Here is a 16,946-nt window from a genome sequence, read left to right as displayed (position 1 = left end):
TTTTCCGTGTTATTTCGAAGGGCCAGCCTCAGCTTCCGGTCAACAGGACCCCGCAGACCGGCCAAGGTGCACCTTCTTCGGACACGGATCCCCGTGACGTCGGCATGAAGCTCCGGGAGCACCAGACATGCACTTATGAATAAGCGAAGGAGTCAACTCCATAAGTCCTCCACTCAGGGCCTCGGTGTCACTGAATCGAGCAATTTGGTTTTTAATGTTTAAAAATCGGCTTAACATTGAGGTGGAAAACACAGCGGTATCGTTAAAATACAGTAACAGGGTGATAACATCCATGTAAGAAGTGGAGGGGGATTTATTGCACTCACGGCCCCACTCGTTTATTCCTCTCATACACAGCGGCCAGATCACCTGCTGGAGCTCCAAGCGCTGTGCACAGTCGGATGCCGCCATCTAGCGGACATAAAATGTAAGGAAGCGGAGGGAGAAAGCCATCCGGTGATCCCCAAGTAGCGGCGACGAACGAGTTTAGAGCCGTGGAGAAGATTTGCTTTGGGTAGATGATTTAATTATTGCAGCAGAGTGTTGCATGGTTTTCAGGGAGGAGTTGAGAAAGGGTCTGGGTGGTCAGGGAGAGCTTCCAGATGATTGGACAACAACAGCTAGTATGATCAGGGAGACAGGTAGAAGAGTACTTGGTGTGTCATCTGGAAGGAAAGTAGATAAGGAGACTTGGTGGTGGAATGAGGAAGTGCAGGAGTGTATACAGACAAAATGGTTAGCGAAGAAGAAGTGGGATACTGAGAGGACTGAAGAGAACAGACAGGAGTTCAGGGAGATGCGGCGAAAGGTAAAGATAGAGGTAGCAAAGGCAAAACAAAGGGCTTATGATGACTTGTATGCTCGGTTGGATAGTAAGGAGGCTGAAAGTGATCTATACAAGTTGGCGAAACAGAGAGATAAAGATGGAAAGGATGTACAGCAGGTCCGGGTGATAAAGGACAGAGAGGGAAATGTATTGACAGATGCTAGAAGAGTGACAGGAAGATGGAAAGAGTACTTTGAAGAGCTGATGAATGTGGAAAATGAAAGAGAGGCAAGGGTAGAAGAGGTGATTATTGTAGACCACAAAGTAGCAAAAATGAGTAAAAGTGAAGTGAGGAAGGCATTGAAGAGGATGAAGAGTGGAAAAGCAGTTGGTCCTGATGATATACCTGTGGAGGTGTGGAAGTGTCTAGGAGAGGCAGCGGTAGATTTTCTGACTAGATTATTCAACAGGATCTTAGAGAGTGAGAAGATGCCTGAAGAATGGAGACAAAGTGTGATGGTGCCTATTTTTAAGAATAAAGGGGATGTGCAGAATTGTGGCAACTACAGAGGGATAAAGTTGATGAGCCATACAATGAAGTTATGGGAAAGAGTAGTGGAAACTAGACTGAGAGCAGAAGTCAGCATTTGTGAACAGCAGTATGGCTTCATGCCTAGGAAGAGTACTACAGATGCAGTATTTGCGTTGAGAATGCTAATAGAAAAGTACAGAGAAGGCCAGAGGGAGCTGCATTGCGTTTTCGTAGACCTAGAAAAAGCATATGACAGGGTGCCAAGAGAGGAGCTCTGGTATTGTATGAGGAAGTCTGGAGTGGCAGAGAAGTATGTTAGACTGGTGCAGGACATGCATGCCAGCTGTGAGACACTGGTACGGTGTGCTGTAGGGGTAACCGAGAAGTTCAAGGTGGAGGTGGGACTCCATCAGGGATCAGCTCTGAGCCCCTTCTTGTTCGCAATGGTGATGGGTAGGCTGACAGATGAGGTTAGACAGGAATCCCCATGGACCATGTTGTTTGCGGATGACATTGTGATCTGTAGTGAGAGCAGACAACAGGTAGAGGAAAATCTAGAGAGGTGGAGGTATGCTCTGGAAAGGAGAGGAATGAAAGTTAGTCGCAGCAAGACAGAATATATGTGTGAGAACAAGAGGAACTCGGGTGGAGCGGTGAGGCTACAGGGAGTGGAGATCAAGAAGCTGGAGGATTTCAGGTACTTAGGGTCAACAGTCCAGAGCAACGGAGAGTGCGTAAAAGAGGTGAAGAGACGGGTATGGACAACAAAATGTACAGTTGCACAACAATCTACGGAGACAATCAGGGGGCCATCGCACTGAGTAAGAATCCTGTAAACAGACAAAGGTCAAAACACATTGATGTAAAATATCATTTCATTCGTGAAGCACTCAGTGAGGGTTAAATAAATCTTATCTATTGTCCATCAGAGGACATGTTGGCAGACATCTCGACAAAACTCATGACAAAGGTAAAAATAGAACAATTCAAAAAGTGGTTATTTGGAAATTCAAATGTCCAAAGATTTTTTTTGGATGTTGAGATCAAGAGGGGGTGTTGAGATAGGTGATCTCATTAGTTTTATTTGAGTTTACATTCTAGTATACATATGTTGTATTTGTATCTACTCTCAGGAAATGCATGGCACTTTATGACAAGGTTTGGGACTTGTTTTAGTTTTTCGCGACTGTTCAGCTAACTTGACGTTAACTTCTACGTCAGTGTTTTTTTTTTTGGTATAGCGGTGCTGGCGGGAATTTTTCCCTCACTCTGTACTGTACATGTCCCATGGCTAACCGATGTTGATTCCCGGAGCTGTGAAGAAGAAAATAAAAGACGATTCAAACAAGGCAAACTTGTGAATTCCTTCCGAAACATGGAAAACGAAGAAGCTGCGAACTTAAACGCAACAGTTTGGTTGTGGATGCGTTTCGGCTAATGCTATTAGCACAGCTATGATGAGTTAAGGTGTGTTTGTGTGTGTGTGTGTGTGTGTCTTTGTGTGTGTGTGTGCGTGTGTGTGAGTGTGAATTTGTTTAGGTGGGGGGGGGTCGCGGACAGGGAGTACCGGGGCCTCGAACGATGAGCTGAGGAGCGGAGGAGGGCAGAAGCCCGGCCCGTGATTCGCTTATGTCCAGCGGTTCGGGAATTCCAGGGCCCAAAGCGGAGGAGCGATGGAGCTGAGAAGCGGAGGAGCGGAGGTAATGTTTCTCCTCTCAGAGGCGGGGAAGTTTGGGGGCAGAAGAACCCCTTAGACTGGCTAATGTGAGCATACTCCGGACAAAGATCCCCCGGACGTATGATTGGAGCTCTCGGACCATTGGGCACACACATGTGAATGAGTGGATGAGCTAATGTTTGTTTGGTTGTGGATGCGTTTCGGCTAATGCTATTAGCACAGCTATGATGAGTTAAGGTGTGTGTGTATGTGTGTGTGTGTGTGTGTGTGTGTGTTTTTGTGTGTGTGTGAGTGTGTTTGTGTGTGTATGTGTGAGAGTTTGTTTAGGTGGGGGGGGGGAGTACCAGGGCCCATAGAGGAGGAGCGGTGGAGCTGAAAAGCGGAGGAGCGGAGGAGCGGAGGTAATTTTTCTCCTCTCAGAGGCGGGGAAGCTGTGGGGGCAGAAGAACCCCTTAGACCGGCCAATGTGAGCCTTCTCCGGACATAGATCACCCGGACGTATGACTGGAGCTCCCATACCTCTAGGCACACACATATGTGAATGAGTGGATGAGCTAATGTTTGTTTTGTTGTGGATACGTTTTGGCCAATGCTATTAGCACAGCTATGATGAGTTCAGGTGTGTGTGTGTGTGTGTGTGTGTGTGTTTGTGCGTGTTTGTGTGCGTGTGTCTGTGTGTGTGTGTGTGTGTGTGTGTGTATGTGTGTGTGCGTGTGTTTATCTGTGTGTGAGAGTTTGTTTTGGTGGTGGTGGGGGTGGTGGGGGGGGGGGGGGTCCCGCGGACAGGGAGTACCAGGGCCTGGAGTGGATGAGGTGAGGAGCGGAGGAGGGCAGAAGCCCGGACCGTGATTCGCTTATGTCCCAAAAATAAACAACAACAAACAATATATGTTTGTTTTGTATATGTTTATATATAAACAACAAAAAATATACAGTTTGATATCTGAGATTCCTTGTGAGTCGCCAACTTAATTACATGTTGTACTCCCCTTGCAATCATTTTTTCGTTTTAATTTTTTATTAGTCTATCTATTGATTTAATTATTTCATTTTAATTTCTTTTTTTGTCTAGCATTGTAAATTTCTCACAAACCGTTAACACTATTAACTTCTGATTACATACAGAATGAATGTCCTTATGTCCTTTGGTTCCTCATGCCTGGTTGTTTCATTGACATTCAGTTCTACCTTGCCATGTTTATTTGTACATTTGTATAGTTGTGTGTACTATTTATGTTCAATTAAAAAAAAAAAAAAAAGAATGAGAGGCTGAGAAAATCTCCATGTCTCTCTCTCCCCCCCCTTAATGCCCCCCCCCTTCCTCACGGCGGCCGACGCAACGCGTTTCTTGCAGTTGTTGTGGAAGTAGGGAAAAGGATTCCCCGCGTCGGTGCGAGCGATGCGTTTCAAGGCGTATTGCATGTGTGTATGGAGGGGGGGGGGTCTACAGGACACCGCAGACCGGCAATGGTGCACCTTCTCCGGACATCGATCACCGAAACGTCGGCGTGGAGCCCCCGGAGCAGCCGGCGTGTACATGTGAATGAATGGAGGAGCTAATGTGTGTGTGGGGTGGTGGTGGTGGTGGTGGTGGTGGTGTGTGTGGGGGGGGCGTTTCGGCTAATGCTATCAGCACAACTATGATTATTCCCAGAACGTTGAGAACGAGCTCCCGGAACTCCAGGCATGCGTATATAAAAGAGTGGAATTAAGGTGTGTGTGAGTGTGTGTGTGTGTGTGTGTGTGTGTGACAGAAATAATGTCGGGGACAGAAATTGTTATTAGCCTGCTGGCAGATGACACAACCTTAGTTTTGAAAAATGAACATCAAGTCCCAATAAGCGTTGAAAAAATTAAAACATTCTCCAAGGCTTCAGGATTGTCATTAAACTTAAAGAAATGCAAACTTCTTGAGCTGCATGACTCACCACTAAAGGAAATCAGCAGTGTTCCTATCAAATCAGAAATAAAATACTTGAGCATTTTCCTATCTAAGGACCAAAAGTTAAATCAGTCCAGGAACATTGAATCTAAACTGAATCAAAGTAAAGCAAAATTGAATATATGGCTCCAAAGAGATTTATCAATATTAGGCCGGATATATTTGAGTAAAATGGAATGTTTATCCAGATGTATATACCCAGTGTATTCCAATGCTGCTCCAAATCAACTCATCAAATCTATTAACCAAATAAATTTCAACTTTATCTGGAGGAACAGACCACACCATCTAAAAAAATCACATATGGTGAAAGAAACAAGTGAAGGAGGGCTGAAAGTGATAGAGTTGGACTGCCTGAATGGGACATTGAAGGTGAACTGGTTGAAATCCTGGATCAAACATCATCATTCTTTCTGGTATTGTACTCCAAACTACTTATTCAACATAGTCGGTGGCCTAAGTCTTCTACTTATCTCTGACTTGGATATCAACAAGATTCCTGTCCAATTTTCAGAGTTCCATAAACAAATACTATTATAATGGAAAATGATATATGTACACAATTTCTCACCACACAGTACAATAATTTGGAACAATAGATATGTACTGCGTGGCAACAAACCTCTGTTTTACAAGGAATGCTTTGAGAAAGGTATATGGTCAAGAATTGACTTGATGGATGACAATGGCAGTCCTCTAGACTTTGAACAGTTCTGTACTACACACAGATTTAAGCCTCCCATATTAGAGTTGATAAAGTTACGAAACGCACTGCCTCGACAATTTGTATTCCTGACCAAAAATATAATGACGCACCGAACCGTACAACCACAGTTACCCCGACTATCACTCCAGGGAATCTCAATTCTGGACAGAAAGTGCAGTTGTTATCTGAGAAATATGCTCTCAGTTATTTCCCTTTTATTTTGAATGGCCAGTCCCAGCTTCCGGTCTGTCCGTAGTGTTTTTATTTGCTTGAAAATAAACTCAACTTCTTCCAGTTCTGTAAAACAAGAGGCGTGTCACACATATTATTCCTCCGTAAAAGACCCAGTCGGTATTGAGGGGTAGCACGCAGATCTACTGCACAGATAACCTCTGATAACAGGTTATGGGCCCAGGAAACCCCCAAAGACGGCTGAAGACAGTTTGGAGCCGCTGAGAAGAGCGACGATACTGCAAACTCATCACTGGCCATGGAAAACAAGCAAGCCAGATGATGGAAGGAGACTTGCAGGAGGCAAACAAACTAAACCTGTTTTTTAACAGATTTGATGAAGGTGCCTCCGCCCACCCTCCCCCCAGCTCCTCTCAGGACTTTCCTTCCCCCGTGCCCTCACCCCTCACTTTAAGGAGCTTTCCCCCTCCCCCACGCACCTCTTCTGCTTCCCTGGACGATGTCTCGTTTACACCTCAGCCGTCCTGCCCCCCACTGGGACTCTCTCCACCCCCTCCTGTTGCCTTCACCGCTGAGGAGGTGGGAAGAGAGTTCAGCCGCCTTCGTCCCAGGAAAGCTGCTGGCCCTGACGGCCTCAGCCCCAGAGTGCTGAAAGGATGTGCCTCTCAGCTGTGTGGGATCTTCTCACATCTCTTCAACCTGAGCCTGACCCAGATGGTTGTCCCCGACCGGTGGAAAACCTCATGCCTGGTTCCAGCGCCCGAGGTGAAGCATCCCAGCAGACACAGCGACTACAGACCGGTGGCGCTGACATCACACGTCATGAAGTCGCTGGAGAGGCTCGTCCTGAGGCACCTTGGCACAGTCGTCGGACCTTCGCTGGACCCCCTGCGGTTCGCATACCACCCACGGATAGGAGTGGAAGACGCCATCATCTTCCTGCTGCACAGAATCTACACACACCTGGAGGAGGCAGGAAGCACTGTGAGAGTCATGTTCTTTGACTTCTCCAGTGCTTTTAACACCATTCGACCTGCCCTGCTGAACAGGAAGCTTCTGGACATGCAGGTAGATGCTCCACTCGCGGCTATTAGAGAGTAATTCTAATTCATGCTGGTCTAAGGTAAAACCTGTAAAGAGGAGACTGAGGTTATCATAAGAAATAACACAGACAAGCGACTATTCTTTTGTGCTCTGCAGAGGGGGAGACTCAGCGCGCTCTTTGGAGCCAAGATCCAGAGAATCCCCCCGAGTTCCTCCTTGCTCGGCTTGTTATTGTGTGAAAGTGTTTATTTACATAACAACATTCATTGTATAGTATAGTTCATGCATATGTGAAGTTGTCCAGGATGATATACAGGGGTGGTCAGGTTTCTCTCCAGAAGTGTTTATCCTCGTTTAGATTTACGTTTACGGGGGGGTAGGTTCTTATCTAAAGATGTTTACGACCATTGGAATATCTTGGAGGGCCCAACTCTTGTTAGAGGACAAAGGTCTTTTGTGCTCTAGCATGTCTGGCTAACTTCATGTGAGTAGTCGAAATAACATAGTTATAGAAATAGAGAGTAAACTCTAACAATTCTCTCCTGTTTATGAGACTCCGAACAATGTTAAACTCTTCAGCATCATCATGCCATGTTGGTACATAGTTTACAGATAACACTTCATACAACATCATGGTCGTCGTCCTCCACAGTCAAATTGTTATCATTTTCTTTTTCTGAATCACTTATAGGCAGTTGCTCATGTATCTGTCCAGTGTAGTGAGTCCTTGGTTGGGTCTGCACTGCTACTATTGCCATCTGGACAAAGGCTGCGGAAGCCATTTTAGCAATCATGCTTCTCAAACAAGGAATAACGCACATAGTAAATAAACAAAACAAAATAAGAATCACAATCACAGGTGTAAGGCACTTTAAAAGTATTTGCCACCAAGTTCCGTTGATGATCCATCCAAGAGGGTCAAACTGTAAAAACGACATTAAAGTATCACTGTCCTCTTTACCCTCTAGTTGGTTCTTTAATGTCGTCAATTTGTCATGAATTACTGTGAAATTGTCTCGCGTGTCTGGGATATATGTGCAACATTGTTGTCCTATTATCGCACATACACCACCTTCCTTGGCTAAGACAATATCTAAAGCCACACGATTTTGTAAAAGCATTTCTTTCATAGCCATAGTCTCTGGATTGTTTTGTATCAGTCCATTCAATTCTAGAACCCTTGACGTTAGGTTCTGTAATGTCGCCCAGACCTCATTCATTCGATGTCCCGAGTAGGCTACACCATAGTTAGGGAACATTGTCATAAGTATTCCTCTAGAGTCACTTATCAAGGCTCTTCGACTACGTTCATGTCCCATAGGCCTAATGAGTTGTACACTATGAGTCATGTTATGCTCTGGTATAAAAGTCATAGCACTTCCTAATCGGGCCAAATAGCATGTGCCACACCAATGTTCAGGCAGATACAGAAATGCTCGTTTGCCACAAATCCATACATGTGTTTTTGGGCATGTATGGATAACCGTATTTGTGTGGGAATGCAAAAATCCTCCATGGTGGTATACCAGATTTGGTGAGGTTTGTTTCAATGCCCAATAATGGCTTGAGGGCTGTCAGATTCATGGCACACACGCCCATTCCCCACTTTCCAACCTCACATATACTATTATTATAGTAGTCATAGGTTTTCCTAACCGGTCTATCCGTTTCCATATCTAGCACAGTGTCACACTGTAGTTGGCCTAGATAATGCTCTTTCTTACCACACTGTCGTTTCATACAAAATGGTGGTGTCTTTTGTATTGTCATTAGAGTGAATCCCTCAATGACAGTTTTATTGGTTACCATAGAATAATCAGCTGGTAATCGCCATTTGGATGGATCGTAAGGCAGAAAAGGAAGGACTGAGGTATTTGTTATATTCTGAAAAATTCCAAATCTCTGACTCAATCCTTGGGAATATACCCATATTATAGACAAGGTCTCACTTTGGTTAATTGGATGAGGTTGTATAGTCGGGTTATGAGACATTGATATTGGCATTACCGTACAAACATAACAATCAGTTTGGTCTCCTGCCGTTACATTTACCAATCGCCACCAGAGACTGTCTCGGTGTGGAAGATGAGAAGCAGTATGAACTCTGGGAGACTAAATGCTTGACCTGCATGCGGCTACAGGGGCTCAAAGACACAATTCTGAGTGAAACTCCAGAATTTGATGACGATGACGAGGAGGCGAAGGACAAGGAGCAGAATGAAATGGCCCATGCCGAACCGATCCAGTTTTTAGATGACAAAAGTCTAGGCCTGGTCATGCGCGAAGCTGCAGATGATGGGAGAAAGGCACTGAAGATGCTACGAGAGTATTACGCAGGTAAAGGGAAGCCTGGCATTATAAACCTGTATACTGACCTGACAAAACTGCAGAAAGGAAGCAATGAAAGCGTAACAGACTTTGTGATTAGGGCAGAGACTATAATCACGGTGCTAAGAAATGCAGAGGAAGTCATGAGTGATGATCTTCTCATAGCTATGGTGCTAAAGGGACTTCCAGAATCGTTCAAACCATTTGCAGTTCATGTGACTCAAAGTGAAGAAAAGCTCAAATTTGCTGACTTCCGTGTTTTTCAGTGACGTTCAGAGCTGACACACACCATGTTGAGCTGGCAGACGCGACCAAGTGTCAAGGCGTGGCGAAGCAGCGGGGAGAGGCAGAGGTGATCCTCATAGACAGCAGAGGACGTCACCACACAGCACCACTGAGAAACGCAATGTTCATCCCTTCCTGTCCACAGGACATTTTTTCTGTGATGGCCGCCACAGCAAACGGAGCAACGGTAATCTTCAATGAAGGAAAAGACATAGTCAAAATGAGTGACGGTACTGTATTTCCTATTCATGTGCAGAACACACTTTACTACCTATCTACAGCAGATGAAAGTAATGACAAATGCAAAGGGTGTTTTGATTTACAAACATGGCATGAAATTTTCGGCCATTGTAATTAGAGCGATGTACAAAAGTTGACAAAAGTGATTGATGGTATGGTAATCAAAGGGAAAACTGAAAAACCTGTATCACCATGTGAAGTGTGTATTCAAGGGAAGTTTGTGCAGATCAGAAACAGAGAGCCTGATGCAAGAGCAACAAAGGTGTTTGATTTAGTGCATACAGATCTGGCAGGGCCAGTAGATCCCATATCTATAGATGGACACAGATTTGCATTGTCGTTTACTGATGATTATTCCAACACAATTTTTGTGTACTTTCTCAAACAAAAGAGTGGTACAGTGAGTGCCACAGAGAGATTCTTAGCACACACTGCCCCTTATGGGAAGATTAAGTGTATGAGATCTGACAATTGTACTGAGTTTATGTCAAAAGAGTACCAAGGACTAATGACTAAACGGGGTGTTAGACATGAAACGTCAGCGCCATACTCACCACACCAAAACGGGAAAGCAAAGAGAAACTGGAGGACTTTATTCGACATGGCATGGTGCATGTTACTAGGAAGCAACCTACCCAAAACATTGTGGACCCATGCAGTGCAGACAGCAGCGGTGGTCAGGAACTGATGCTTTAATAATCGGACAAAGCAGACGGCTTACTTTATGTTGACGGGAAAGAAACCAAATGTGTCACAAATGCAAAAGTTTGGTGCTGTGTGCTATGCATACAAGCACAACAAAAAGAAACTTGACTCAAGAGGTGAGAAGGGAGTTTTCATTGGATATGCCAAAAATAGTCCAGCTTATTTTGTATATTATCCAAATAGTGAAAGAGTACTAAAAACACAGACTGCTAAAATTTGTGACAAACCCATCTCCAGAGCAACAAACCCAGACAGAGATGAGCTCAGATCAGGATGATGATGATGATGATGATGATGATGATGATGATGATGTTGATGATGATCTTCATCTAGCGGCCATAAAATGTAACGAAGCGGAGGGAGAAAGCCATCCGGTGTTCCCCGAGTAGCGGCGACGAACGAGTTTAGAGCCGTGGAGAAGGTTTGCTTCCCCCCCACCCTCTCTTTCTAACTTCTTCTTCTTCTTCTTCTTCTTCTTCTTCTTCTTCTTCTTCTTCTTCTTCTTCTTCTTCTTCTTCTACAGTTTCTAGTCCATACATCATCGCTGGTCTCACCACTGTCTTGTACACCTTTGTACACCTTGGAAATGGGCAGCCCCGTATCTGACCGTGTGACACAGCCAAGCAGTGCAGACAATGTGAGACGATCAACTAGAACCAAAAAGAAGCCCAGTTACTTTAATGGTTATGTGACTAGTGCTATTGACGATGACCAAGTGTTCACTAACATTGACTACTGTTATAGACTGGCGTGTGGTGTCCCACAGACATTTAAAGAGGCAAGGAGTTCCCTCAATGCTGACAAGTGGATGAAATCTATGGACGACGAGATGGAGTCATTGAGAGAGAACAACACTTTGACCCTAACACAGCTACCCCAAGGCAAGTGTGCAGTGGGGGTGGGGGTTGTGGGTGTATGCGCTAAAAAGAAATGAAGTTGGCACAAACAAATATAAAGCTCGTTATTTTGCTAAGGGCTACAGTCAAAAGTATGGCACGGATTTTGAGGAAACATTTTCTCCAACAGCAAATGTGACAAGTGTGAGGGTGTTCATGCAGAAATCAGTTCAGGAAAATTTGGCAGGTCGTCATTGGAATCTGATGCTCCATTCTTACTTGATTGACAACGACTTTATTCAGAATGAAGCAGATCATTGTGTCTATGTCAAAGAAAACCAAAATGACAAGGTCATCATCATAATATGGGTAGATGATTTAATCATAGCTGCGAGTGATGAGGAAGTAATGAAAGAGGTGAAAATCATGCTTACAGCTAGATTTAAAATGAAGGACTTGGCCAAAGTGATCAAAATCAATACCCAGAAAATATGTCAGTCAGAAGAGTGTGTTAAGATGTCACAAAGAAAATATGTGGAAAGGTAGCCCTACAGTATTGTCCAACACAAGAGATGCCGGCAGATGTTATGACAAAGCCTGCATCGCAGTTTAAGTTGTTGAATTTTTCAAAGTTGTTGTTTGGGTCATGAGTATTTTATTTTGATGTAAATGGGCAAAGATACCAATAATATGAGAGCAAGTGGGGGCGTTGTCAACTGAGAAATATGCTCTCAATTATTTTCCGTGTTATTTCGAAGGGCCAGTCTCAGCTTCCGGTCAACAGGACCCCGCAGACCGGCCAAGGTGCACCTTCTTCGGACACGGATCCCCGTGACGTCGGCGTGAAGCTCCGGGAGCACCAGACATGCACGTATGAATAAGCGGAGGAGTCGACTCCATAAGTCCTCCACTCACGGCCTCGGTGTCACTGAATGAAGCAATTTGGTTTTTAATGTTTAAAAATCGGCTTAACATTGAGGTGGAAAACACAGCGGTATCGTTAAAATACAGTAACAGGGTGATAACATCCATGTAAGAAGTGGAGGGGGATTTATTGCACTCACGGCCCCACTCGTTTATTCCTCTCATACACAGCTGCCAGATCACCTGGTGGGGCTTCAAGCGCTGTGCACAGTCGGATGCCGCCATCTAGCGGCCATAAAATGTAACGAAGTGGAGGGAGAAAGCCATCCAGTGTTCCCCAAGTAGCGGCGACGAACGAGCTTAGAGCCGTGAAGGTTTGCTTCCCCCCCACCCTCTCTTTCTTACTTCTTCTTCTTCTTCTTCTTCTTCTTCTTCTTCTTCTTTTTCTCTTCTTCTTCTTCTTCTTCTTCTTCTTCTTCTTCTTCTTCTTCTTCTTCTTCTTCTTCTTCTTCTTCTTCTTCTTCTTCTTCTTCTTCTTCTTTTGTCTTTTCCTGTCAGGTGTGGCCACAGCGAGTCAACTTTCTCCATCTAACCCTATTCTCCGTATCCTCCTCTCTCACACCAACTGCCTTCATCTCCTCTCTCACCACGTCCATAAATCCTCTCTTTGGTCTTCCTCGAGACCTCTTGCCTTGCAGCTCCAATTCCAGCATCCGTCTACCAATATATTCTCTATCCCTCCTCTGTACATGACCGAACCATCTCGGTCTGGCTTCTCTGACCTTCTCTCCAAAACATCGAACATGTGCTGTTCCTCTGATAGACTCATTCCTGATCCTATCCATCCTGGTCACTCCCAAAGAGAACCTCATCATCCTCATATCTGCAACCTCTAGTTCTGCCTGCTATCTTTCGGTCATTGTAACAGTTTCTAGCTCATATATCATCGCTGGGCTCAACACTGTCTTGTACACCTTTGTACACCTTGGAAATGGGCAACCCTGTATCTGACCGTGTGACACAGCCAAGCAGTGCAGACAATGTGAGACGATCAACTAGAACCAAAAAGAAGCCCAGTTACTTTAATGGTTATGTGATTAGTGCTATTGACGATGACCAAGTGTTCACTAACATTGACTACTGTTATAGACTGGCGTGTGGTGTCCCACAGACATAAAAAGAGGCAAGGAGTTCCCTCAATGCTGACAAGTGGATGAAATCTATGGACGAAGAGATGGAGTCATTGAGAGAGAACAACACTTTTACCCTAACACAGCTACCCCAAGGCAAGTGTGCAGTGGGGGGGGGGGGGGGGGCTGGGCGTATGCGCTAAATAGAAATGAAGATGGCACAAACAAATATAAAGCTCGTTATTTTGCTAAGGGCTACAGTCAAAAGTATGGCACGGATTTTGAGGAAACATTTTCTCCAACAGCAAATATGACAAGTGTGAGGGTGTTTATGCAGAAATCAGTTCAGGAAAAATTGTTACTACACCAAATGGATGTAAAGACAGCCTATCTTCATGCACCCATAGATTGTGAGCTCTGTGTAGAACAACCAGAAGGGTATGAAGTAACAAGTAAAAAAACAGAAGCTGGTGCGTAAACTTGAAAAGTGACTATACGGCCTTAAACAGGCAGGTCGTCATTGGAATCTGATGCTCCATTCTTACTTGATTGACAATGACTTTATTCAGAATGAAGCAGATCATTGTGTCTATGTCAAAGAAAACCAAAATGACAAGGTCATCATCATAATATGGGTAGATGATTTAATCATAGCTGCGAGTGATGAGGAAGTAATGAAAGAGGTGAAAATCATGCTTACAGCTAGATTTAAAATGAAGGACTTGGCCAAAGTGATCAAAATCAATACCCAGAAAATATGTCAGTCAGAAGAGTGTGTTAAGATGTCACAAAGAAAATATGTGGAAAGGTAGCCCTACAGTATTGTCCAACACAAGAGATGCCGGCAGATGTTATGACAAAGCCTGCATCGCAGTTTAAGTTGTTGAATTTTTCAAAGTTGTTGTTTGGGTCATGAGTATTTTATTTTGATGTAAATGGGCAAAGATACCAATAATATGAGAGCAAGTGGGGGCGTTGTCAACTGAGAAATATGCTCTCAATTATTTTCCGTGTTATTTCGAAGGGCCAGTCTCAGCTTCCGGTCAACAGGACCCCGCAGACCGGCCAAGGTGCACCTTCTTCGGACACGGATCCCCGTGACGTCGGCGTGAAGCTCCGGGAGCACCAGACATGCACATATGAATAAGCGGAGGAGTCGACTCCATAAGTCCTCCACTCACGGCCTCGGTGTCACTGAATCGAGCAATCTGTTTTTTTAATGTTTAAAAATCGGCTTAACATTGAGGTCGAAAAAACAGCGGTATCGTTAAAATACAGTAACAGGGTGATAACATCCATGTAAGACGTGGAGGGGGATTTATTGCACTCACGGCCCCACTCGTTTATTCCTCTCATACACAGCGGCCATATCGCCTGGTGGAGCTCCAAGCGCTGTGCACAGTCGGATGCCGCCATCTAGCGGACATAAAATGTAACGAAGCGGAGGGAGAAAGCCATCCGGTGTTCCACAAGTAGCGGCGACGAACGAGTTTAGAGCCGTGGAGAAGGTTTGCTTTGGGTAGATGATTTAATTATTGCAGCAGAGTGTTGCATGGTTTTCAGGGAGGAGTTGAGAAAGGGTCTGGGTTGTCAGGGAGAGCTTCCAGATGATTGGACAACAACAGCTAGTGTTATCAGGGAGACAGGTAGAAGAGTACTTGGTGTGTCATCTGGTAGGAAAGTAGATAAGGAGACTTGGTGGTGGAATGAGGAAGTGCAGGAGTGTATACAGAGAAAATGGTTCGCGAAGAAGAAGTGAGATACTGAGAGGACTGAAGAGAACAGACAGGAGTTCAGGGAGATGCGGCGAAAGGTAAAGATAGAGGTAGCAAAGGCAAAACAAAGGGCTTATGATGACTTGTATGCTCGGTTGGATAGTAAGGAGGCTGAAAATGATCTATACAGGTTGGCGAAACAGAGAGATAAAGATGGAAAGGATGTACAGCAGGTCCGGGTGATAAAGGACAGAGAGAGAAATGTATTGACGGATGCTAGAAGAGAGACAGGAAGATGGAAAGAGTACTTTGAAGAGCTGATGAATGTGGAAAATGAAAGAGAGGCAAGGGTAGAAGAGGTGATTATTGTAGACCACAAAGTAGCAAAAATGAGTAAAAGTGAAGTGAGGAAGGCATTGAAGAGGATGAAGAGTGGAAAAGCAGTTGGTCCTGATGATATACCTGTGGAGGTGTGGAAGTGTCTAGGAGAGGCAGCGGTAGATTTTCTGACTAGATTATTCAACAGGATCTTAGAGAGTGAGGAGATGCCTGAAGAATGGAGACAAAGTGTGATGGTGCCTATTTTTAAGAATAAAGGGGATGTGCAGAATTGTGGCAACTACAGAGGGATAAAGTTGATGAGCCATACAATGAAGTTATGGGAAAGAGTAGTGGAAACTAGACTGAGAGCAGAAGTCAGCATTTGTGAACAGCAGTATGGCTTCATGCCTAGGAAGAGTACTACAGATGCAGTATTTGCGTTGAGAATGCCAATAGAAAAGTACAGAGAAAGCCAGAGGGAGCTGCATTGCGTTTTCGTAGACCTAGAAAAAGCATATGACAGGTTGCCAAGAGAGGAGCTCTGGTATTGTATGAGGAAGTCTGGAGTGGCAGAGAAGTATGTTAGACTGGTGCAGGACATGTATGCCAGCTGTGAGACACTGGTACGGTGTGCTGTAGGGGTAACCGAGAAGTTCAAGGTGGAGGTGGGACTCCATCAGGGATCAGCTCTGAGCCCCTTCTTGTTCGCAATGGTGATGGATAGGCTGACAGATGAGGTTAGACAGGAATCCCCATGGACCATGATGTTTGCGGATGACATTGTGATCTGTAGTGAGAGCAGACAACAGGTAGAGGAAAATCTAGAGAGGTGGAGGTATGCTCTGGAAAGGAGAGGAATGAAAGTTAGTCGCAGCAAGACAGAATATATGTGTGAGAACAAGAGGAACTCGGGTGGAGCGGTGAGGCTACAGGGAGTGGAGATCAAGAAGCTGGAGGATTTCAGGTACTTAGGGTCAACAGTCCAGAGCAACGGAGAGTGCGTAAAAGAGGTGAAGAGACGGGTATGGACAACAAAATGTACAGTTGCACAACAATCTACGGAGACAATCAGGGGGCCATCGCACTGAGTAAGAATCCTGTAAACAGACAAAGGTCAAAACACATTGATGTAAAATATCATTTCATTCGTGAAGCACTCAGTGAGGGTTAAATAAATCTTATCTATTGTCCATCAGAGGACATGTTGGCAGACATCTCGACAAAACTCATGACAAAGGTAAAAATAGAAAAATTCAAAAAGTGGTTATTTGGAAATTCAAATGTCCAAAGTTTTTTTTTGGATGTTGAGATCAAGAGGGGGTGTTGAGATAGGTGATCTCATTAGTTTTATTTGAGTTTACATTCTAGTATACATATGTTGTATTTGTATCTACTCTCAGGAAATGCATGGCACTTTATGACAAGGTTTGGGACTTGTTTTAGTTTTTCGCGACTGTTCAGCTAACTTGACGTTAACTTCTACGTCAGTGTTTTTTTTTTTGGTATAGCGGTGCTGGCGGGAATTTTTCCCTCACTCTGTACTGTACATGTCCCATGGCTAACCGATGTTGATTCCCGGAGCTGTGAAGAAGAAAATAAAAGACGATTCAAACAAGGCAAACTTGTGAATTCCTTCCGAAACATGGAAAACGAAGAAGCTGC

Source organism: Fistularia commersonii, unplaced genomic scaffold (assembly GCF_037954325.1).
Source record: "Fistularia commersonii isolate RoL2024-O1a breed Wild unplaced genomic scaffold, RoL_Fcom_v1.0 HiC_scaffold_54, whole genome shotgun sequence".
In the NCBI taxonomy this organism is placed as follows: domain Eukaryota; kingdom Metazoa; phylum Chordata; class Actinopteri; order Syngnathiformes; family Fistulariidae; genus Fistularia; species Fistularia commersonii.
The sequence above is the reverse complement of the archived record's forward strand: the minus strand, read 5'-3'. Positions refer to the sequence as shown.